We start from the raw sequence: 26112 nt of genomic DNA, 5'->3' as shown, positions 1-26112 counted from the left end.
TGCAACTGGGCGCTATTTTTTGTGTGATGCCGGTTCTTTATCTTCTGTGTGAGCAGACATTTGCGGTCCATTCACAGCCTGTTTTTTAGACAGAGGAGGCCTCTGCTGGAACCGCTCGCTCTTTTTCTCACATTTAATTGCTCGTTGTTGGGGACAAAACCTCTAGCCAGTCTAATCCGCCGTGAGCAGCACGCTCACATGCCGCACTTGAGCATGTATTTCTTCGCTAAGTCGCAAGCAATCAGGAGTGACATCAGGGGGACTAACTGTGCCAGGTCGACACGCGCTAAGACGATTTCACAAGCGGTTCCTCGGCCTGCATGCCCTCAGATGTGACTTTCATGTGAGGTAGCAACAAGCATTTCTCTGTTAAGACGGCTGATGCGAGGTGACAATGCATTTTCGGAAATTAATTTCAACATGGGAGCATAGACATGACACTGAATTTTGAAAAACAACAAAAATATATTTTCTTCTTGTTTTGTCCAAAAGGGTGTAAGTTGAAAAATTAGGGTGTACATGCTTTTTAATGTATAGCAATAATTTGAAAGTTATTGTGATGTGACGTAATGGGTGGTGGCTATCTGCCTCAACTGATCAGTTTGTGATGACATTGTTTACGACTTTGACTTTGACTTTTTTACGACAACACAGAGGTGTAGGAATTGTTGAACTATCAAAAATATTTTTGAGTTTTGAGTCCCACTTATTTATGTATTTTTATCCCGTCTTCCATCACATGAAACCCTGGTGTTACATAACAAAAATAAAGGCCTATTGTAAACAGCCCAAAATCGCATCTCCAAAATCAATCTTATTATTTTTGCGAATGTTTTAAAATTGTAAACTCAAACCAAATTTAAGTTGCAATAAATCGACTTTATGCAATGTTGTAAATTTGATAATATAAAAGTCAAAACTCATCAGCTGAGGTTATAATTAGTAGGATATTAAGAGGGAAATGAGGATATCCAGGACTTGTTAACAGCAAAACAAATGTTCTTACATTTAATTTTCAGCAAAGTTCTGACAATGTGAGCCAAGGTTAGAGTTAATGAAAACTAATGAAAAAACTAAAATGAAAATCGAAAAACATTTTTGCTAATGGAATATATTAAAAGTGAAATAGTTATGTGAGGATATTTTCAATTTGGACTCAGAAGCAGACAGGACACGGAAGTGGAAAAACATTCTTCATATTCACAAAAACCTCGACGTACTGACAAGTGTGCAACTCCAGATAAGGCAATGCACAATTCTATATGACAGAATAAATGCCTAGACTGTACTACAAAGACAAATACAGGACCATAACAACACAATGACCTCATGACCTAACCCAACACAATCACAACAGAAAACGCTTTGGAAAAAAAATCAAACTAACTGAAACTACATTTCACGTGTGTAAAATTAACAAAAAATAACTATAATTGTGAAAATGTCCCTTGATTATATTTTTGGTCAATTAATATGATCATACATGAATTGTCGGGGCTGATTTTAAATGTATTTTGGTAGCACTGTTAGGCTGTACACAAGAAGGAAGGTCGAACAGTAATTTGGAAATTGTAGTTTACTTTATTACTCAATACTTAGTTACGTTTTTTATCTTGCACTTGACAAATACTCCATATGTTTAAAAAAAAACTAATACTAACATTAATTAAAACTAAACTAGAACAAAGCATTTTCAAAAAATAAAATAAAAATAACAACAATTAACCTTGCTCTAAAAACTAACTAAAAATAAATAAAATAAACTAATTTTTTAAAAAAAACTAAATAGACTAGCTAATAATGAAAAATGTAAAACTATTGTAACCCTGAGTGAGCAGCACACCAGAAAGAACACTTCCGTCAAAAACATGTGTAACTGTTCTTTGCTTTTTCGACACACGAGTTTTACATTTCTGCGTACTTCAATCAAGCTTTCTCAGAAGTGGAAGTGGCCAGCGCGACTCAGTGATCTCACTCGTTCACTGCACTTCCTGGGTTGCGCCAGTCGTGAAGATAATGGAAGGTGGTTCTCCGGGAAAGTCGCAGGGAGTCCACCAGTCTGGGGCGGGGGTGTCGGCGCCAAGGGGGAGCGGCTCGGGAGGGAGTGGTGAGGAAGTGGTGGATGACAGCATGGGCGTGTACGGTAGGCCCAGGTGGAAGTGAGAGCAGGAAACGCCTTTAGAAGCGCTTCCGCTTAGCGTCATGCCACTCGCTCACCACCGGGGGAGCCGGAGAGCGACGCAGCGGTCCTCGGAGACCACGCATTCCTGGCGGCGTGACCCCTCACCGCATTGGCAGAGCTCGCCGCTCTCGTGTCCTGCGAGGCAGCACAGTCGCTCATTCACTCACTAGAGATGTTTTCCCTCTCGCACCTCTGAGGGGAAGAGGAAGAGGAAAGGGGGAGGACGCAGGAGGCGGGGGTTGTGCCGTGATGACCAAGTGGAGCGTCGTTGCTTTAGACGAGTCACATTTCTGTCATGCCTCCGCTGACGGGGTGGACACTGTGTGTCTCTGTAAAAAAATAGCAACTTACTGTCAGGCTTAGATTCGTACTGACTGACTTAGCGACTTAACTGTCTTATCAAATCTTACACGATTTGGTTCAGTCACATGCTGTGATTAACAGACCAAAAACATTTTTAAGCGTACTTCCTTTAAACATTTAGTTATTGTGTTCCTCTCAAACTCCTGTACAGAAAAATCAAAGGATGCAATTGCCACTTTTATTTATCAAACACGCTAAAACCGTCAACCACCAACCAATCCATCAATAAATTATACATTGTTTGTACAGTATAAATTACAGTTATTTTGAAATACTAATACATCACAGCATTCTTTTTAACGTGGCAAATAGTTTAGGATTTTCCAGATTTTGGGGTGGTCCACTTCCCTGTAGCCGACTAGAATAGATGCACCCCTGCACAGAGTTGACCTCTCATGTTCAGATTCTAAAGAAGAACAACCTGTAGCAGGTTGACAAACTTTATAGCACTGTTTACTTAAAAATCTTTACCGTAATGTGACTTGTTCATAAATCAGACTTTGACACAGTGGAATGAGGAAGAAACCATTTTTATTTCTGAAATTGAATTATCTTGATTCACTGTAATGGAGAGAAATGTTACTTTATTAGTTCTAAATAGTTTCGTTGTGCCTTTACATATATAGAAAAGCTGAAGATAAAATAAATGTATTTGTCAAAGTACTTGTAGTAGTTGTCAGGGACCTTCTGCTTTCATGCTGCCCCAACACACTTTTTTTTAGACAGCGTTGCAGGCCAGTCAAATATTTTTAGTACAGGCCATGGCCACAAAAAAAAAAGGACAGCCGGCTGTAGTTTGAACACCGACCCTGGATTTACCCCAATAACATCAACTAATGGTGCGGAACCATGAATTTGTCACACTATTGTTTTGATGTTGGACTCTTCTGTTGTGACTATTCTAGCATTGCCAAAGGATGCCTATAATTACCCCAGGGCATCAAGTACTGTAATGGTGCAGTTCCATTCATTTGTCACACTTTTCTTAATAGTGTTATGAGTTAGCATGATAGCATCATATCATGCAATGTTGTGTGCACAGTTTGTCAGATTTTCTCCCAAAATTTATGTTAATGTTCCAAAAAAGAAGCCTGTTACTTCATACTGACCTTAAAAAAAAACTACCTTGTACTATTTTAAGTTTGGATTGTTTTAATAATAAGAATTTCATTAAATGTTGTTTGATGATATGATGATGCTTCATGGGTGTTCACATGTTCCCGGTCAAACAACTCATCAAACATGAGTCATGCTGGAGAAATGTAACCTTTTCACCCCGTTTATCACCTGTCTTAAAAATGTGAGGGTGGGAACCACTCAAACATGCCTGTGAAGTGAAAGAATGAGATGTCAATAGAATTTACTGGTTCAAATATCATACTAATTAACCGTGTGAGGAGCCTACTGCAAACACAACAGTGAACAGACAAACTGTTTGTGTCTGTGTGTGTAACGTAGAGCTCACAATTTGAAAACGTAAAACTAATCAAATGTAGAAAAAGTTAGACTTCCAACTTGACTGAATTACCAAGCAAAGCTTGTTCATAAAGGCTACATTAGCAAGACGCTAGCGTAGCTAAAAACAAAACCCATCATGTGATTCTTTTTTCACTCTAACTCAAATGTCAGTTAGCAGGGTTAGTGAAAGGTATATAATGACATTTACCTAACGCAGTCAAATCATGCTGCGTATGACCATCTTTTGGTTTCCAAAAAAAGAGGATACTCAGCCCAACCATAAGATTCTTGAGTGATACTCAAAGTTTACTCAAAGATGCCAAACATAACTATTTTGGCTCTGCTGTAGGGATAGAAAAACATAACTCTCATTTGAAGTCTTACTTGAAAAATGAGTAATGACATAAATGTCCCAAGCACAAACTTAAGATATTATCTACTTTTCTACGATTGAACTTTTTTTTTTTATGTGGGGAAGGGGGGAAATCGACCCGTGTCAAGACCACCCTTATTTAAATGCTCAGTAAGTGAGGTACCTAAAAAGTGTATGTGTGTGTGTGTTTCTGGGCACCACCCTAATTAAATATATGTGGGGGGTTTTATTTGCTGATTAAATGATGACCAAAAAAAAGGATTGAAAAGCAAATATAAGAATATTATTTATGTTCTTGAGCAACAACAAAATCGAATAGAAAGTCAATTTATAAGGAATAGTATTGCCCTTAAATCAGTGTTCAAGTGCTGGTTGTTGGATCATAAACCAAGTCCAATAATAATAATAATAATAATAATAATAATAATAATAATCATCATAATTAGACAATAGACTTGACTAACATTTACAGTACTGTAGTAATTATTGAATGTTCAGTCTTATTTGGTAATCTTCTGAAGGGACCATATTGGTGACAGCATGCCTGGAAATGAATGCGAGTGACGTGACAAGCTTGTAGGTTGCTGGGCAGAGTAGGGTTGGGCCAGAGACAGATCTCAAAAAAGAGGCCCATGCAGGAAGCTTTGTTGGCCAATAATACCTGGGCCCCCAAATGGCCCCCAAATGGCCCCCGGCCAGACGTTCGTTACGCCTGCCTTAAATAGCTTCACTATATTTTTTTTGTGGCATAAAATAGAAGAGTATGTGTCATTATTCCCATAATCATGGAAAATTCCTGTGTGACACAAACGCATCACGGGTGAAGCTGCAGAGGTTTACCTCTTTCAGCAGGGTTACTACCGGGTAATGCACTCACACACACACACACAAACACATACACACACACTGGGGGAGTCAGGGTCAGACAGACAGCAATGGAGCGCAAGCCCAGTGGGCACAGATAAGACATGCAGTCATGCCTCGCCAGCGTGACCATGACATCACAGTTGGATTGAGTGCTTGCTACAAACATACTGGCCTAATATAGTCAGTGTGGTTCCTTCGGGCATGCCCCCCTAAGCCCCTTGTGAAGTTAACACCACTCAAATGGCACTCAGCGGAATACTGACCTTTTGCAATTGGTGGAGCAATATCTTAAAATAAATCAATAAACTCGTAATGCTAGCTGAGCAACTATTCTGCAAATGTAGCATGTGCATTACTAATTCGTTTCTAACACATGAAGAATCTGTGGTATATATGTATAGTCCACAATGATCAATAAACAAAAATAGTTTGGTAGTTTATGAGGTTCGATGTCTGTTATTTTGGAATATTTCAATGTTGAATCTAACAAATGTATTCATGGATCCGCAATTTTCATAACAATCAATATGTTTAAGGGAAAATAATGACAGCTAAAGTTATATAATATTCCTATAATAAATACCTAACTATAACATTGTTCTATTCATTCAGCTGTTTGTAGCAATAATTACATTTTTTTTTAAATGGCAGTGTTTTTTTCACTTCGCTCCTGTAGTTGCAGCTCCTTCTGCTGGATGGGGTTAGTTACTGCACCAGTTGGCCCCAATGAAAGTAGACAGGAACAACAAAACGTAGAAGTTAATATGGATCCTAATCAAATTGAAATGCATCGTTTGGAAGATCCGAATACTCTCTTTGCAGTTTCATAGAAATCTGTCCTGCAAACAAGCAAACGTTGAAGCAAGTGCTGAATTTTTAATGAAAGCCATTTTACGTAGAAATGACACTTTTGTCACAAAGGTCTGCTTAGGTTGGGTGAACATGATTTTTGTTTTGGTTAAATATTTTCATATTCAATATTTCACTTTTCTCTGTGCAAGCATTAATAACGATTTTATTCAGAATAGGGGACGCCACATTGTCATTGGTCGATTGTGGCAAGCGATTTGATGATTGGTCTGTTTGAAGTTACCGACAGGGGTGTGTTTTGGAGTCTTTGGTGAAAAGAAATCATGCAAATGTCTTGATTTAGTTTGTAAATCGGGCATGAGAAAAAGACAAGGCAGCAAGACTGAGAAGTGATTAGCAATATGTTAAAGATAGCTTCCCAAACATCCCAAATATTTTAACATCATCTTTGTTATCTGTTGCATCCCACCCACCCCTCCTTTACTTTTCCTCTGTTGTTTGAATTCTTTGACCTTATCTGTGTAAGTCTTGTTTATCTGCGGCTGTGTCACCAGCACCTCCGTCGGCCATTAAACTGCTACCCGAGCACGCCGCAGTAGAATTCCCAGGCTGCTCGGCTGCCCGAGTTCACACCTTTTTGTCCACAGGAATCTCAGGAATCCCCAGCTTCCTTTCCATTGTGTGTGTGTGTGTGTGTGTGTGTGTGCGTGTGTGTGTGTGTGTGTGTGTGTGTGCGTGTGTGTGTGTGCGTGTGTGTGTGTGTGTGCGTGTGTGTGTGTGTGTGTGTGCGTGTGTGTGTGCGTGTGTGTGTGTGTGTGTGTGTGTGTGGGAACATGAAGGAAGGGCCCCCCCTGTTGAAATGCACATCTCCGCCCTTGTATCCACCCAGAGAAAGCCAGCAGGCAGTTCTATTCTCACAATAGGCTGAGTCACATTCTAAAATGGCAAAAAAATGCTCATTTATGATAGAACAGCAAACAACAAACCTTTTTTCAACAAACCTCAGCATATTTTAAATGTCACTTTTAATGGTGAGATCCAAAGAACTCCAGGTGGTTCATGTTTCCCCGTTTCCCGCGCTGATTAGAGCCCTTTAGTACAAATAACCCAAATATAAGATGTCATTTTTTTGTTTTACATTGAAATTTCAAACCAAGAAACAATCATGCAAAAAAGTTTGGAAAAATTGATGATCATAATTTGTCCTTCAACATACATAGGCATCATGTGGATGCACATTTTTCCTGTTGAATGCAGCGCAGGCAATTTAGCGCTTTTACTTACTTATGTGTATATACACAGCGAGCTATACCCACCTGTTGTCTACTTTTTTTGTACTTGTATGTACCTGTATTTTGTACTATGAATGGTATTTTCCCTCTTACTGTATATTGGGATATATTTTTCAGTCATATCCCCCAGCCCTATTTTCCCACTTCATAGTATCATGCTTAAAATTATGTCATTAGTTTAATAGAAATTTTATGTCAAAAGGACTAGTGGTGTTGGACACTTGGTATAAGAGTACTGGTAACGGTCTGAAAAAAAATTGCTATTGAACATTCCCAATAAACTTTATTGTTTTTGTGCAAATGTTCATTCATTTCAAATTTGAGGCCCGCAACGTGTTCCAAATAAGGTCATGTTTACTAGCCTGGCAAGCCATACCCACTTTCTTCAAAAAGAAAGTGGGTGTGGACAGGCATCCATAGACAAAACAAGCCGGGCCAATCAAATTTGTCTATTTGTGTGACGTCACTCTTCAAGTTTTTCCACTACTGTCTCTCTTCGGCTAGTAGCCATGTTGGAGTTTTACTCCGTCTTCGAGAGAGAAAAAAAAAAAAAGACTTCAACGTCACGTCCGCTCTTTGCTCATTGGTTCATTGCACTGTATGTTAGCTCAGGTTTGCCCCGCCTCAGAAATTCGACTCATAGGGCGGTTGACCAGACTCCGACTAAGCCGCGAGTGAGTCTGGATTTCCAGGCTACATGTTTACCACCATGTTAAATCGCATATCCCTTTAACAACACTCATTAAGGTTTGGAAACTGAGGACATTAACTGTTAAAGCTTTATAGGTGGAATTCTTTCCCATTCTTGCTTGAGGTACAACTTCAGTTGCTAAGCAGTCTAGGGTCTCCGTTTTCAATGGGAAACAGGTCTGGACTGCTGGCAAGTCGCACTCGTTTACTACGAAACCAGGCTGTTCTGACAAGTGCAGAATGTTGCTTGGCTTTGTCTTGAAAAAGACGTTGCTTGGATGGCAGCATACGTTGCTCCAAAACCTGAATGAATTAATTGTGCCCTCACAGATGTGGAAGTTACCCATGACATGGGCACTAAAACACCCTCACAAACTATCACAGATGCTGCCTTTTGAATTTTACACTGATAACAATTCGTATGGTCCTTTTCATCTTTAACAAGGCAGTCAAGATTTCTAAAAACAATTTGAAATGTATACCCAATCATGACACTCAGCTGTTTCCAGCAGGAGCTTTATTTATTTTATTGTATCACAACACTTTACGTAAAGGCATCAGCACTTCACAGTAAGCACTTTTATCTTTTGCACACTCGTTCTGATGGTCTCTTACCAGTGAATGAATAAATGATGTGTGTGAATTGTGCCATAACAGAAACTATGAAGATGGCAGACATGCTGACACGTCACAAACATGGCGGTCATTCTATGCTGAAACCACCAAATTTAACACTACTAAAATAGTTACTTTTTGTCATAATAAATAAAAATCTGAAAAAAAAGTCTAACCTTTGGACTAGTAAGTGCTATTTTGTACAAAATTGGTGACAGAATGCTGACGAATGAGGGACCAAAGACGGCGTTTATGTGACTCCTGATGTTTTTTGGCAGCTACTGGAGTTATTCGAGCCACTGCGGTCTTGACTCATCTCTCGTTCGAGCGTTGCCTGCTGCCACAGCTCACCAGCGCCTGTCGGACCCGACGCCGAGCAACATGCAAACACAAACCCGTTCATTCATCGCATGGACACGCGACAGGCCGTGATTCACGCACACCCACTCGCTCTGTCGTCAAAACGAACCAGCGCCGCGCTGGAGGCTAAGGCTTTTTGCCAAAATCAGATCACCGCTTGAGTCCCAACCACGGGGTCTTTGAAGTGCACGTGACACCCCGCGTTAGAGCCCTTTGTGCTTACTGCTCATAACAGTAAATGGTACCAAAACAGTACCATTGCACTTTACACACGCTAACAGTGTTATATATCAGCAGTTACCCAAATTTTGTACACTGCACGACGACAGAACATAAATTCCACCACTTGCAAAATTAAGCTGAAGATGAAAGGATTTCTTGCACCCCTTATACAACTTTAATGTCATTTATTAAAGATGACGCCTGAAATGTTACTGTACCTCCACTGCCGGTTAGGAAACCCTGGTTTAGACAACCCATAATTAAGTATAGACCAAGTTAAACTTTGCTTAGATCAAACCTGAACTAAGTTTAGACCAGCCGAAGCCAAGACCACATTTTGAACACAATAACAATATTATCGCCCAGCAGTTGCCAAACCTATGTTCTGCGCATCTTCAATATTTCACCTCCTCCAAAATTGAGATCACATAACTGATAATATAGACAAGTTTATGTTATCTCGCATCCTGGTTTAGAAAAAGCCTTTAACAAGATCTAGACCAACCCAACACTTTGCTTAAACCAAGCCAAAATGAGATTTAGACCAACCCGAGACTAAATTGGAGCAGATTCTTTCGGTTCTGCTGAAGATGACACTAGTATTATAGGGAGATAGTTTGTGAGGAGCATTATGTCACACTGTTGTTATTCTGGGCGACAACAATTATATAAGATCATGGTGCTACACATTGGGTCGGGACCTCCACAGCCGCATGAGCTCATCATAGCCAGGGTGGGAAACAAGCGTAATTCTCTCTTTTAAAAAATCTGTCTCAGTTGGGAGAGGTGTAAACATTCGGATGGAATTCATAGCTCGGGACTTGTTCTTTTAGCAGGAAAAGAACTGCGGCTATTTGGGTCAAATGTCCTGGGAAGTGAGTCAGGGAGTGTATTTAAAAGTTATGAATGAAGTGTGTATGTGTGGCAATGTGTGTGTAACATGGGTGCAGCAGCGTTGCCTTTGATGAGTCACACGACCTCCTGTGAGTAAGTGACCAGCTATGTCATTCCTGGAGGTTTGAAACTCCCACCCTCCGCCCTCAACTCCCAAGAGCCAGCGAGTGGGTGGAGAAAGGTGGGTAAGGGTGTGGTGAGGGTGCGCACTATTCGATAGGCGTGGTTGGCAGCCACGGCGTGCGTGGTGGTAGAATGGCAGGAAGTAGGTGAAGGCTGGCGGAGGATGAGGGGCCACACCAGAGGCGAGAACCAGGGTTGTTCTAAGGTCAACACATGGTAGGGACCTCCGCCCGTGTCGTTAGCGACTTCCTATTCAGTCGCTGTGGTCACCTCGTGCGTCTTTTAATTATGTCACTACTTGTATCAAGTAAGAAGTGTGGCTTGGAGGCCAGTTGTTCAGCACTATCTGCTTGTTTGTTTGTTTGTCTCTTTGTTTGTTGTTTATCAACATTACAAAAAAAATATATATATATTATTATATTAAATTATAAATAAAATTATTATTTGTGTTCTGCGCATGCTCTAGTCGCCAAGAATCTTGGTCTATTGAGTACAGGAACAACGGCGGCCATCTTACGTTGCCACCCTCGAAGCGAGCCCAACTTGGCTACATCAATTTCTCTGTAGCGTTTTCACGTTATTTTCTGTCTCTAAGGTGACAATTTTAAAGTGTGTGTATATACGCACATATATATATATATATATGCATATCTGTGCATATAAGTATGTGCATCTGGCACGCAACCCACAAAAAATACACAAGTAAAGGTAAACAAACATGGCGACGTAGGACAGAAGGACCTTCTTGGAGCAAGGAGGAAACGGACTAATTTATTAGTGTGGTGACTGGTGAGTGACATGAATAGAATGTATCTAATCTGTAGAACTTTCAAAACAGAAATGTGTCTATTTGCATAATGACGTCCATGTCTCAGGGTTTAGATCGGGATATGAGTATGTAAATTGTCCGCTCACACACGTAAACAGGATTTTTTTGGGTCCTACAAAAGAACAATATACGTCATAAGACCCTCAATAGTGAAATTCCAGTTTTACATCAGTAAATAGATGTCACAAATTAATGTCGATTTTTCACAACATCTGGCAGTGAGAACAGCAGCAGCAATAGTATCATTTATAGTATAATTTGATGTAGCAAAATTATATTAATACTTTATATACAAATCCATGGATTTGTGCTATATATCATTAATGCAAATGACAATTGTACATTTTGTACAATTTAGTGCTGATACAAATCACTGGATCATTTGGCCTTGGTGGAGGTCTCTAAGGGTTGTTCTAGTGGCTGAAGACCCCAGCCACTTATGTCGCTCTCCACCCTTCAGGTCCATTTCCACAGGCGTCCCAGCTCTTTTGCCGGGGGTTTCCTGACGATGCACACGCGCACTCACGCAATTTACCCCGTCCCCTCTCCTTCCTCGTCCTTCCTTCTCTTTTTTTTTCTCAATGGATGTCCTCTCTCTAACCTCAATTGAGAGCCGTGTAACAAGACACTCCCCTTCGCTTGCTCACAGAGCAAAACCCCCCCTCCCCCACCACCACTTTTTTTTCTTTCTTCTTCTTCTTCATTTGAAGAGCCACGCTATAAAGAGAGTGCTGGAGCACTGATCCTGAGTATGTGTGTGAGAGAGACGGTGTGTGTTGGGGGGCCGAGCGAGGGAGATAGAGAGGAAACATGTGATACCGCTACTTTGGCTCGTGGAGTTTTAACGGCTGTGATGACTCCAGAGCGCTGGGAAAGCACCTTTCGCCCAGAGGGACACACGGGACACGCAAACGCGCGCATGCGCACACGCACACTCACGACACGCGCGCGCGCACACACATATATATATATATATATTTATTTATATATGCATGTGTGTGTGTCACTGGCCTGTTACTGATTACACTTAGAAGAATGCAACAGCAGGAATAAAAGGCGAAGGAGTGAAGAATTTTCTTTTTCTTTTTTTTTCGAAAGTGAGAGTGTGTGATTTGTCCAAGCGAGGATGTGGGTGAGAACTTGTTACCCAATCGCGTCTTTCCTCTCTCTCTCTCTCTTTTTCTCTCTCCTCCTCCTCCTCTCTCGCCCACTGATGGAGCAGGCAAAAGTTTAAAGAGTGACGCTGGAATCCCGATTGGAGGCAGAAGAGCACGGGACAGCACCGGGACAGTATGAAATGGAGGACTCTCTGGAGGAGACTGGGGAAGAGGAGGAGGGGATGAGGGATGTGGGGAGGTCCCCCCCTTCATTGCGAAAATGGCCAGGAGGCAGAAGCTTGGGTAAGTAAAAAAAAAAAAAAAAAAAGAGGGGAGGGGGTTAAAAAGTTCCCAGACTTGAGTGTGCATGCTGCTGTTGATGGCTATCATATGTTCTAAGTTAAGATTTAAGGTTGGTCTCCAAATTGAGGGTTGGGGGGCCAGAAATGGTTCGGCGGGCATTTTTCTCTCGGGTCGGCACAAGTGCTTTTTGATTCTTGTCAATCATATGACCGGTGTACTGGTGTCATAAGAGCTGATTCCGACTTTCGACGCGCCACAGATGGAGGTGCCGCTTACTCTCTCTGTCATGCTGAAACAGCCCCCGCCCTTCCCTCTCTCATTCTTGCCTCGGTTTGACTCACATAGCGTTCATTCTGTTCGCCGGCGGTGGCGGCATGAATGAAGCGGCTGGAGTAGGAGGCGGGAGGGAGGAGGGGTTGTCATATCGCACAGCTCGGACTCTATGAATGGACGCGGCTCTTGATTGGCTGTGCCGAGGTTTGATGTGCTTGTGTTTGGGCTTTTTTTGGGGGGGGGGAGCAGGGGGCTTAGTCACCAGCTGACCACCACTGTGTGTCTATTTATTTATGCGTGCTCTCTGATGTTGTTCTTGCAAACGTCTCACACTCATCGTGACAATTGCAATTAATCACGAGTTGTCGTGCTCCTGCAAACTTCCAACATGCAGATCTCTTCAACGGAGTCGGAATGTTAAGGTTTTGTCGATATAGCTTCACTTCAGGCTATCATTGGAATTGCACAAATTGCATTGTCATGCGAGTGATCTGCTGTCCAAGCACTTTGATAAGAGTCCACATCGATGGAAATTGGCGGTGAGATGCTTGGCGGGAATTTCAATGAGATTAGTGTGGAATCTGTCCCCCGTTCCCTCCATTAACCTCGCCCCTCCTCTCCTTTGCCTTATCAACACTGCCTTATGGAATGAACCCTGCCCTGTCCTACTTGGCAGGAAGCAGGCCTGACGCCTTCCTGCAGCCACACATTCAAGGAGGAGGGGTGAGAAAAATATCAATTTATCCTGTCGGATTATTTAGTGGTAATGGCTGTAAAATATGCACACCAAAAAATAATAATTTTACAGAAAGAAATGAGACAATGGGAAATTTGCTATTACATGTTAGGTTTTTGCGCGTTTCATTATTTTGCACATTTTGACAAAAAGCTGTGCGAATGCTCTCGGCGAAAAGTGGGAAAGCCAGAGCGACGCAACTCTAAAAACAAATAAAACTACAAAAAATCCCAAAACATGCATGATTGAATGCGTGAATTTATTATGGCCTTCTAAGGACATAATTGAAAAGCAGTTCCTCAAAAATTTTGATAAAATGGTAATGTAAATATAAAATATTGATCACAACGAATTTCACGAAGCAATAAAAATTTTTTGACTCTAATTCAAAGTGTGAACACAGTGCGATACATTTTGGCTTTGACAATTTATTAATAGGCTTATGTATGTTTGTGTGGATGTTTATAGCACTTTTTTCAGACCGATACCAGTACGAGTACTCAACTCTTAAGTAGTCACCGACACCAAGTAGCAATACCATTATATTTTGATACATAAAATCCCCCCCCCCCCAAAAAAAAACAATGACAGATAATTTAAAAGAAAGAGTCATGTATGCCAATGTAGCATTTCTTTAAAATTGCATGAAATTAATGGCAATTTTCTTTTCTGCTTATTTCTAGTTAGTGATTGTAAAACGGCCACAAGAGGGCACTGATACTAGGACTAATAATGATATGGTTTATATTTTATTGTAATATTATGTTCCATTATTATTTGAACATTAAGGAATGCCAATATTAATCAGGCATTTAAAAAAGGACGCTCCATCCAGGAATTTAGTTCCTCAACTATAGATGGGTGGAGACTAGTGCGAGTAATACTGTATTTAATATAATAGAAAATTATTTTTAAAAATATATGTATGTGTATCATATTTATGTATAAATTAAATAAAAATTACTATTATTGGGGGATTAAGGCATTCTAGATGGAACAAAAAAGTGGCACACAACATTGGGGAGTGACCAAAATTCCGAGACTACTGGAACATATTTAATACTTTAATACTGTGCAGGGATTTACAAGCATCCACACTTCAATTTGTCTGGGTGACACCTCAGTAGGTGCTGCTGTTTTGGAGCCACGGAGTTCAAATGCAATTTTAAGATTTAAGGGCAGACATTTTGACTCCTTGGACCAAGTTGAAAAAGTAAAAAGGAAGTTTCCTGTTAATTTTTCTGAAGACATCTGAGCATTCCTGTTATGTTTTAATGGCTTCTTTGTTTTAACTACGGAGTTCTTAAACATCCTCGCTTTGCTATGTTGACTTTGTTGAGTCATCGCATTTCAACAATCAAGCCATAATTTACCTGTGGCAGCCTTTCATTTGACCAGCATTTTTGCTCTCATTGACACACACGCATGGCACGCGCGTGCGCGCGTTGAAGGCTGTCATGGAGGTCATGTCTTCCAGACGTGCCAATTTTTTTCCCCTGAAGTGTAGTTATGCAAGAAAAGTGTGCTCAGCAACAGAACAATGTCAACTATATGAGCGCTCATTCCTTCCTTCGTTACTTTCCCTCACTTCGCTGGCCGCGTGACGCCGCGCTTGTTTATACAGCAACAAGGCAGGCCACGGTTCTCAGGCTGGAGTTAAGAGCGCAGCGGCGACGTCACGGTTACACTTTGTCTGTGTGCACACACACCTGGCCCGGTTCCTCCTATGCTCATATATGGACATAGCTTCCCCTACCTGGGCCCCACTCTGAATTCCAATAAGCGGTGCGTTCAAGTGTGTGTGTGTGTGTGTGTCCATGGCGGATGCACGTCATGGAAAAGTAGAATAAATGGGCGGCCTGTTCTTAAGGTGTTCCTTTTGTTTTCTGAAGGTAATCAGTGGACGGCATGACTCAGCCAGGTTGATTATTCAAAGTGGAAGCACGTCAGTCGGGATAGTACACTCACCTAGATAGCATACAAGACGACCGGAACGTCGCAACCAAGCTGTGACGCCTGCTGATCAGGTTCACACTGGAATAAGGTGGCAACTGGACTGTTACACACTGAAAAACATGGATTATGCGATTAGAAAATGTGACAGTGATGCCTTGAGATAGACGTTTATTTGTTCTGTGACCACACTTATATCTCAAATCATCTTTCCCCTTTGAAAAAAATTGAAATACAATTAATCTGTTTTAGCTCCCTCCAAAAACACTCAATTTACTTTTTTTTTTTAAAAATCCGTATTTTCAAATGAAAAAATTACACTCAACAATCCATTTGACAAGGAAATGCGATCTGTCCGTTTGAAATGCACTCACATTGATAGAACTCTAAATCATATCAAATTTGTATTCACATATGATTGAGGCCTGATTCAGATAATTGGATATTCGATTCCATATAAGTCCCAATGGGAGCACATGACAAAAAAAAAAAATCAATAAATTGGCTCACGTGACCCAAGTAGTGTAAAACCATCATAATGAATCAAAGTTGTCAGTCCAGTAGTTCAAATCCGATACCATCAAGCGGAAAAGGCCCATTACAAGGAAGCTAAAAAGGAACATAGCTTCCCATTACACCTATTTTGTCTATTGGGGAGAGCACAAGAAGGCCAGTTGACACGGGTGCCATTTGTCACTCAAAACGACCCAAAAAGCTTGTGAGGCTAGTGCTGAGTCTAACAAAAGAACAATATGAGCAGTCATGGTGCAGGATTATTCTCCTCTTTCTCCCCAACAATTAACCGGGCATGAGCGAACATGCCGATATTTAGTGAGTTTAATGTCTTTCCTCAAGTCCCATTATGTTCTTAAATATTGCTTCCAAAGATTTTTTTTTTCAATTTCTTTGCAAAAGTTAAAAGTTGTAGAACTGTTGACCTTGAATGACAGAAAAAGAAATTGTCCGTAGCTCAGATTTGAACATAATTTTAATGTTAAGTTTTAAATGTATTCATGAGTATCATTGCCGCCATTCCTTCAAGATCAAAGAGGTTCAATTTGTCATAGCACGGCTGAGGCATTTTGTTTTGTCGACATTTAAAGACATTTAAATTGTTGGAACTTGACAAAAGATTCAACTCAAGGGCTTTTCACACTGCGCTTAGTAATGCTCAGTTCACCATCGACTATTCATTGTTAAGAGGACAGAACGCAGTGTCGCGTCACAGTACGCCATGCTAGTAGGAGGGTGATTGCAGAGATGTGACGTGCACTCGAGCTGGAAAAAATGGTCAACTCCAGAGCGGCGTCACAGTGATGTCATAAGTTCATCCAATAGGAGACGGGTTGGTGGAGTGATTTCAGAGTAAAGACCACCTGATGGGAAAAGCCTCCGAGTCAATTCCTGATAGGCTGCTAGAAGAACTTACAAATATGGGCAAGCTTGCCTTGGGCACTTGTAGACCTTCCACGCTGCCCCACTGCGAACGCCATGAAAACCAAGTACAGTTCGAAAAGGCCTCGTTCATGTTGTTGCAGCTCAACCGAAATATTGTTATTTGTTGTTTAAGTCAATTATGTTGCCATAGTTTGCAGCTTAGCTTAAAAAATCATGTGGGCGTAGCTTGACTAGAATTAGGGTGACAAGACGTCCCAATTGACTGGGACAGTCGCGTATCTGAACCTTGGGTCCCGCTTGCTGGCGGAGATCACCAACCTTATTGTTTTTTGCCGATATTATACAGGTCCCGTCCCGGCATCCCTTTTTTTTCCCCGCCATATGTATGTCAGTCTCACAGCTGTCATTGCGATTCATACGATAAACCCATTAAAGGGGAACTTAACTGTTAAATTGCTTCCTATTTACTTCCAAATTCACATTTGCGTTCTCATTCACATCCGCATCTAATTGGTATCAGGCATTGCCCTGAACTACAACTACTTCCTGCTTTTGCATCTAAGAATCATGGGAAATATAGTCCTACCCCTCGCAGTCGCCACTTCCCGGTCAGACAACGCAAGCTCCTATATTATATATATTTTTATAAATTTCCAATGTTACAATGCGAGGTAAATGGCATAGCCAGCTCCTCAACAGCTGTTGGGACAGAGCAAAAAACGTTGGATGATGGAGAGTGCATTATTTTGTTTAGCGCTGCTGAACTGTCAACCAAGATAACATTTAGCATTAGCGATATCTGTTGTTGAAGATCAGTAAGACAAACATGCTGTTGTAGTGTCATGTTTTTGTAACTCACTTAAGACATTAGCGTGGTTGAAGCTCAACTAAGAAATTCACGGTTTGTAGCGTGAATTTAAAAAAAAGTACATTCACTTTGTCGTAGCCCATGTGCTAATGCAACTAAGATGTTTGTCTTGTCATAGACATTCACGTTATCTCAGCTTGACTAAGATAATCAAGTTGTCGTAGTTCATCTAACATATTTATGTTGACGTAGATCAGCAAAGATTTACAAGCTTGACAGCGACATTCTGCAACCGCGGCGCTGTCGTAGCTCGACTTAAGTGTCCATATAAACGGACCGACTGTCCGGGTCCTCTATGGTGCATTTATCAGTGTGGTGTTAGCATTCCAGGTGGGGGCAGGTCAGGCACGGGCAGCCGGGTTATGGCGCTGCAAACAGAGTGTGCATTATTGCATTATAGCATTATAGCCTCCACGCTGCCTTGTGTTGAGCCTAATGAAGTCGATTTATGGCCGCCGTGGTGCACTGCTGGTCCCAGCGTAAAATACCGTGACCCCCAAAAGGTGACGGGGGACACAGGAGTTTCTTGTGACTGTGGATCCGTCCATCGCTCGTCTCAGCATGTGTTTCAATCCCTGCTCCCGCCCTCACTCGGCTTCTTTTCGCGTTTGCCAGGCTTGAAGCAGTGAAAGGAAGAAGTTTGCTTTTCCTTGGTCTATGTGCCAACTCCTTCCCATCAGTCCAGCCCCCTGGAAGGGCCCGCAAAGGGGTGTCGGCAGTCCGGGGTACGAGGTAGGGGCTCCCTCTGGAGACTCTCCTTGGCTTTGGCATGATGTGAGACTCTCAAGACCACCACTTGGAAGCATTCTGGGTTCAGTTTTACAGCGAGGCATTTAAAGGCAGTGTCACGAGAGAGAAGGAAAACAGACTTCACCAGCCTGTGTGGCAGCGACCATCTGCTTGATCGACTATACCAGGGTAGCGAAAACTCTTTGGATGGGGAACAGAAAAGGACTCTGTAATACTTCTTCTACCAGCCAGTTTCTAGTGGACCTGAATATCAAATTGCTGATATATCTGATTGGCTACTGGCTTGATGGCAGTCCTCGAGAGCACTTTGTAGAATTGACTCTCAGTTTAACCAACATTATCACTGACGTGTCATTATTGTGTCACACTAAGACACATTTTAATTTAGCATTTTTGTTAGCAAATATTCTGTGGCTGTGGTTAATAATGTGACTCTTGGGGTGCATAAATTGTGTAGTAAATGTTACGAAGCGTAAACTCAAACATGTCCACACGCTGTGTTCCGTCATTACTGTGTCATTCAGATTCCACACTTAAAACTCATTCTTTACTAGCGTATAGACAGAAACTGTTCAAAAATATCAATCCTGAGACAAATTTAAATGTTTGTGTTTTGGAGGTCGCAAATAGGTTGTTGTCATGTCATTCAACAGTGAAAACTACATTTGTATTTTGGACTCATTATGCTTTTCTCCAAAACTAAATCTTGTGTTACAAATCCTTCAAGCAACAACAAGCAATCCATTCAGGTAAAATGTTGTAAAGTGCACAATGGTACGTTACACTGAGGTCTTCTTTATGTGGTTTGGTTAGCATTAGCCTATTAGCTAGCTGTTAGCCACCTTGCTAATAGAGCTGTCATATCGAGCTTATGTGCATGAACTGATGAAGCCTGCTCAGATGACAGAAAAATGTCTTCTAGGCAAACCAGAACTGTCCAGTTGGAATCAAATCAATGCCCCAAGAACAATATGATAAGAATCATTGAGAATAATATCAATTAATTGCGCCGTGAAACAGTTCTGTCACACACAATGCGCACAGGTAGCCCAGGTAGTTTGAATTACTCTCATAGTTAGTTATACAACACGAGCATGGAAGTAGGAGTTACCATAAAAATAATGAATGAATAAACAAATATTGAAACGAAATGTGGTCACATTCTAGTGGTTGCCATACAGTTGCGAACAGGGATCTCTCAGTAGATGTGTCATTATTCAATGACACGGTAGTGTTATTGTAACTCCACCATCATGCCTCCCCATTGTCTGTTACCTCCCATTAGATTAAACAGCGGAGTGCTGTGTACCGCACGCAGTACAGAGAAAGGGAATGCATCCACACCCAGCTCACACATCCTACACACCCACCCACGCACACATGCCTACACACACATGCACACATGCCTACACTCACTCACACACACACACACACACACCAGTGTCGCTTGTAACAAAAATGAAACGTACGTTTGCACACACCCATTCTTGTCCAGTGGTCACCCCCTACTTTGAGGCTTAGGCAGGGTAATGATTCACTTCCTCTTCGCTTCCCCTACAATGTGCTGCTCGATCTTGTGAGCGCGCGCGGGCGTGCATGAGTGTGTGTTCGCAGCAGTTGTCACTTTGTGAATGTGTGTGAGTCTGCGTGTGTGCGAATGTGGATGTGGTCAGGCCCAGTCATCTTCCAGGCAGCTCAGAGGAAACCCACATCAACTGCCATTCACCACACTCTAGGAATAGACTTGCCCAGTGCAGGCAGGAATGGAATGGCACGCCTGGCCCCGCCCCTCCACAGTCTGCAGCTTGCAGTGCATCACAAAAGCTGTTCCTATTATTTTGACTGTCTCGTGTAGTTTATTGATGTTATCAAAAAAAAAAAAACGAATATGTCGCTGTCCAATGAAGTTTTCGTAATAGTTTTTTTTACCTGGAAAAAAAAAAGGTGATTTTATTTCTCTTTCTTTCTTGCGTTTCTAAAAATTGTTTGCAGGTTAGCCTGACAAAATTCTGGTCTCACAACAAAATGGACAGTAGCTGTCCAGTCCAGAAATATCTATCAACTTTTTTTTTGCTTGCTATCCAGGGAAAAATTATCCTTTTTTTTCTTTTTATCCACAAATATTTCAGAAAATTTAGAATAAATAAATAATTTGAAATGATTGCTTCATTAAAAATAAGCATTTATTAAGCTCTTAGTTTTACAGGAGGAAAACAAAGTTGATATTAGAAGAATACAAAAATATATATAATATAATATTTTAAAGAAATATCTGTAAACTCTATTATATTTTATGTTTTGTTTTAGAAAAAAAGACTTCCTTTGTCTTATTTTTCAGTCATTTAAATTAATACAAATATTTTTGATGAAGCAGGAAAAATAGTTTTTGAATAGAATAAGATTCCGTAATTTCTGTAGAAAAATAATTTCTGGTTTTACAGCACTTGAAATTAAAAATATTCTGTATATTAAAAATCAACAATTACAGCTCTCAAATGATTAAAAAAAATGTAATCAGATGAATCACATCTTAGAATTTGGATTTATCACGATTAATGACTTGATGAAAAAAAGCTTAAATTTTAAAAAAAGATCCGCCAAATTTGAAGAGCACCTGTTATATGTTAATTATTTCAACATTTAATGTTATGAAGACGTCTTCAACATTTTTTGATCCACTGCACGCTCTCATCCTCATCTAATCAGTTAATTACTTGCAGAATTTAAAATAGAAAAAAAAAAGGCGCCAGTATTTTGACATGGACAAATATTCTGAAAGTCATACGCAAACATTTATTAAAATGTTTACTTTAATGCATAAAGTTATGTTTATTGCTTAAACACAACCTGTGCTACCTTAAACGTAGCCACCCGCTGTCAAGATAAAGGATAATCTGTGGTCAAAATTAATAGTGTGATTAATTTATGTTAATACATGATTAATGCAATAATTTTTTTGTGATTAATGAATTAGTTAACGCTTTAATTTTGACAGTACTAATTAAAAAAAATAAAAAATCGTTGTTATTTAAGCCTTTAGAAATATTTAGAAATACATGTTTGTATTAGTTCCCCTTTCCTCCCGTTGAACCTCGACCTCAGGCCGCTATCACGACTCCACTCGGCACTTCCAGTGGAAAAAAACGGGATTGTTTCATGTGCCGGCACGGCAGAGGTGTCAGCATCACCAAAGCATGGAAAGAAAAGTCAGAGATAAGACGCAGCTAAGAGATTAGAAACTTATCTCTCTCATTACTGAGGGCAAACTCAACCGCGACGATCTGGTCGAGTTAGTATCACACCTGAACCTGTAACGCTGACAACATCTTTAATACAACAACATTGTAAAGCATACGTATCCATATTTTGTGACTTTTTTTTTCTTTTTATTGAATACATTGACAAAAACATGTTTTTAGGAGAGAAAAGCAAAACAGTGTTCAGGAAACATCAAATGTTTACAACAACTGTCAACAAGAATTGATTTGTAGACAAAAGAAAAGGGAGATGTTGCTATTCATTTGACAGTGATAATGTATAAACATTTAATGCTAACAAAAGAAACAGACAAGTTCAGTTGGATCCCATTCAGTATTCATTTTCTTCCAGTTCACTGGTGCCAGCAATGCTTACTGAAGGACAAGTGTCATGTTGGAAGTTCCCGAATTGTCAACAGATTTCACTAGTTTTCTTCTTTGGCCCAAAGTAGTTTTGATGCAATCCTGCTAACAAATGCTAGCACACTGGCCTCTATTTTCGTAGACGCGCATCCTGATTTTCGGATTGAGTACAAGGCTAGCTGTGCATGTTTGCCAATTTGGCAGAACGGTCTGCGCCAAGTTGGGCGGGCTGGTGCAGTTAGCAGGGGTGGGCAAATTGGGTCCTCGAGGGCTGGAGTCCTGCAGGCTTTGCATGTTTCCCTTTTCCAACACAGCTGGTATATGATCAGCTCATCAGCAATCTCTGCATAAATCTGATAACGATCCTATTGATTGGAATTAGCCTGTGTTGGAAGAGGGAAACCTCCAAAACCTGAAGGACTGCGGCCGGCCCTCGAGGACCGAGTTTGCCCACCCCTGATTTCGAGTGTGTCTTGGAGATGTGCCTGATGGAATGACAATCTTGTGGCAGAAAGTCAATGTAACACGACATATTTCCTTTAAAAATATGTGAACATAAAGCATCAAATCCTTTGAATCACTGTGTTATATTTTCATTAAATCATCCCACTGGGTGGCACAGCTATGGGGTGGGACGGGCACGCAAACAATTCGGGGTGACGGGCTGGTCTCCAGGTGTCCACTTTATGGCGTACTGTAGATGTGCTTCCACTATGGCAAGACTCTCGTGCACAACTTGCGTGTCACATTTGAACGGAATGAATGGAGCCGCTTTAATTGGCCATGATTGAACTTGGCTGTAACCACTCCCGCAACGGTGCAGATTCGCTCTCGTAGATCCACCAACTTGCAAAAAAGAATTACTGTGCAGGATTTATGCCGGTCACGAAAATGGAGCTTATTGTGGCTGACCGACTTATTTATTTTTGTTTCATTTCAGGTCAACACAGTGAAGCTTTCCCCCCGAAAGCCATTTGTTGGGCACAGCCTTCAAGAGAGGTAAATATCCACCTCTGACCTCCTTTGGTCTCCATTTTCTTGTTTGATCCAGTTCACATATTTAGAAATACAAAGAGGTTTTTGAAATACATTGCTGTTGAATAGGGACCACGTCTTCCAAATTTGTTGTGTTTTTTTTCTTCTTTTCATCCAAAACCTGAAGAAAAAAATTATTTGCTTTGCAATAGCCAACCTAAAATGCATGAATTGTTTTATTTCCCATACCATAAGGGCAAATGTTGTTGTTTTTTAACCAAAACACTTAGAGACCCACATTTTATTTTATTTTATTTCTATCCCACAGCGATGCAATAGATGCCAATTTTCATAGCATGACTGATCAGTAGGAAGAAGCATGTATCACCGAAGGTTATTTTTGTGTGTGTCTAAAACAATAAAAGAAAAATAATTTTTTTTTTAGCAACATGATTTTCGTTGTGTCACGTTGCAATAGATAGCTGCCCACCAGAAGTGGCAAGTCCATGTCCAGAAATCAAAAACCCTCCCACTGTTTGGCTTTAGCCATTGATGCTAGCTAGCTCCGTAGCAGGTAAATGAGCACCATGGGAGCTAGCTAAGGAAATAGCTAGCTAGCACCTGGGGCTAAAGCCAAACTGTTGCAGGGTTTTTACTTTCTGGATCTTCAATTTAAAAAAAAATTCTTCCAGATTTTTATATCTTTCCACAGAAGATTGACAATTATTTGTTTTAATGGTAAAAAAATAAAAATAAAAAATTAAATAAATATATATATATATATATATATATATATATATATATATATATATATTTTTTTTTTATGGAAGAGGGACACAATAAATAATTGCTAATTTCCTTAGAATTGCTGTCCAAGAAAAATGAATGTCCTAATTTTGCGGGTTTCTTTTTATCCAGAAAATGCCGAAAAATAGTTTTTGGATTAAAAATAAAGTTTTTTTTGAGTGACATGAAAATAAATCCTAACTTATCAATAAGAAGCATTTGCAATGAAACCCCATGTATGTTTTTAAAAGTATTACTTAGCACCTCATGTCACTGTCACGCATTCAAGAAACTTCAAATATCACTTCGAAGGAACAAAAAGACACTCTCAGGGTCGCAGTTCTCCAAATAAGAGGCAAAGCGTACGTGCTTCTTGCCAAAATGTTCTACCATTAACAAATGTTTTGCTAGCTTAATGCCGTCACAGAAAGGCAAACGTATATGTTGGGGTAATTATAAAACTTAGATTTTTATGATGATTATTATTATTAATCTCCATCTTTTTATTTTTTTGTTATGCTGCATGTCTTTGAATGGACCTCAGTGCCGCCCGGCATCTCTGATCTGATACTGTAAAAGACGGTAAAATAAATAAATAAATAAACTTTTTTGATTAAAAACTGTGATATAGCGGGAGTTCATTGTATCTCTCAAAGCAATTATTTGAAAATCAACAAAAAAAAAAACCCATCAGAGTTCCTATAGGGTCTAATGTTGAAGGCATTAGCTTAGCCTCTTATAGCATTCCATTATAAGCCTTGAAAGTGTTTTCGGATATTTGGCATTAGTGTGGCCCAAAAGTGCACCGTGACAATGACAACGTGACAGAGGAAGAGCCTTAATAGCTGGAATGTGTGACGTTTGGGAAAAAGGCCAGCACATTTAGTCCTTAATAAAAGCAATATTGGAGTCAAGTGAGCGTCAGCTGGCCGCCATCTATTTGATCAATGTGGCGGTCACGAGCTCTCAGGTATGCGGCGTTGGGCTCTTCACTACGTGATATTTTATTAGGACCGCCTCAGTGCCTCCATTATGCGTCGTAGCTGGAGCCGGCATGGCCTCGGGGCTAATGGGAAAGAATGACAGGAATCTGCGACTGATAATGCCATGCTTGGAGATGTTCGTCAGCGGATAATCTCCCATATCCTTCCCCGCCCTCGGGCTGCGCTCCATGAGTTGTATTAAAGGGATGTTCCGTGCTCTTCCCCTGCAGACGGACTCGCCCCCGGATCCGGTTGCGCACGGCGGCCGTCACTTGCTCAGTAGGCAGTGTAGATCCTGTGTAGCAATCAGCAGCTACATCTGGCTACTGGGTCTCTGGCGGCTCGGCCTACTTCCCGCTACGCTCCACTCCACCCACTGGTGGCGTTCCGAGCCTCCCGATTGGCCGCGCCATCGGAGAGGTGGTGGCGAAGGGCGCTCCATCCTGTGACCCCCGCAGACAGGATGTTCTCTGTCACAACTCCACAAGGGGCCCTTGTCAAGGCTTTTGTCCTTATCCACCGTCCTTCTTTAAAGGCTTCCTGTTTGGCCTCCAGAAGCTCATCGATTTGCTTTGTCCTGAACCTGGCATACAATGTAGATTTCTGTGTGCTACAATTCTACAGCTACATTGTCTGCTGGGTTTCTGGCTAGCAATATAATCGGCAACCGATTCATCAAACTCAATGAGAAAAAGGTAAGCTAGCTGTGATGTAACAAAAAGAAAACATTCCTACAATAAAAATACAATTTTACACATTAATTGTTGCCGCTTTCATTTGTTCGAGTGAATGTCTTGCTTATAATTGATTTGAGGATTCGAAGAATTAATTCCTGTGGAATTCAGGAATTAATTGAGTTGTTTTATTTTATTAATATTTCATGTATTATGGTTTTAGTTAAAGTGATATTGTTGGGCAATATTAGAATTAGCATATGCTTATTTAATTTTGCATAAGTATTATATATATTTTTCAGCATAATAGGAACACATATCGCTGGCGTGGGACCGAAACCTCATAAGTCACCATTTGGTCCAACTCATATAAAAAATACAAAATAAATCTATCTATACAATTGGTTAGGCCACAAGTAGGTGTTCTTTATTTATTTAGTTATTACAAATTATTGATTAATATGAAGTGTTGGGAATGGCTTACTGTCTTTGATGATGCAATGTTAATTGCTGAAAAGTGACTATTTGTACTTTCTTTGCTCTTATACAAAATATTGTGTCAAAACATGATGCGCAGAGATTTTATATATATTTTACTATACAATGTTTTATACATTT

At 40.5% G+C, this 26112-nt stretch overlaps 2 long non-coding RNA genes across 2 annotated transcripts; one reads left to right on the top strand and one right to left on the bottom strand.

The window, feature by feature from the left end:
- Positions 1 to 2403: 2403 nt before the first annotated feature.
- On the bottom strand, positions 2404 to 20005 carry LOC144060070 (uncharacterized). Its single transcript, XR_013295841.1, has 3 exons — positions 19926 to 20005; positions 15456 to 15553; positions 2404 to 2511 (listed from the first exon to the last, which is right to left on the bottom strand). It is a non-coding gene; the product is annotated as an uncharacterized LOC144060070 (long non-coding RNA).
- LOC144060069 (uncharacterized) lies at positions 11627 to 25087 on the top strand. Its single transcript, XR_013295840.1, has 3 exons — positions 11627 to 12478; positions 23017 to 23075; positions 25051 to 25087. It is a non-coding gene; the product is annotated as an uncharacterized LOC144060069 (long non-coding RNA).
- Positions 25088 to 26112: the final 1025 nt, after the last annotated feature.

This window comes from Vanacampus margaritifer, chromosome 11 (genome assembly GCF_051991255.1).
Source record: "Vanacampus margaritifer isolate UIUO_Vmar chromosome 11, RoL_Vmar_1.0, whole genome shotgun sequence".
Taxonomy (NCBI): domain Eukaryota; kingdom Metazoa; phylum Chordata; class Actinopteri; order Syngnathiformes; family Syngnathidae; genus Vanacampus; species Vanacampus margaritifer.
This window is presented reverse-complemented; position numbering and strand designations above follow the sequence as displayed.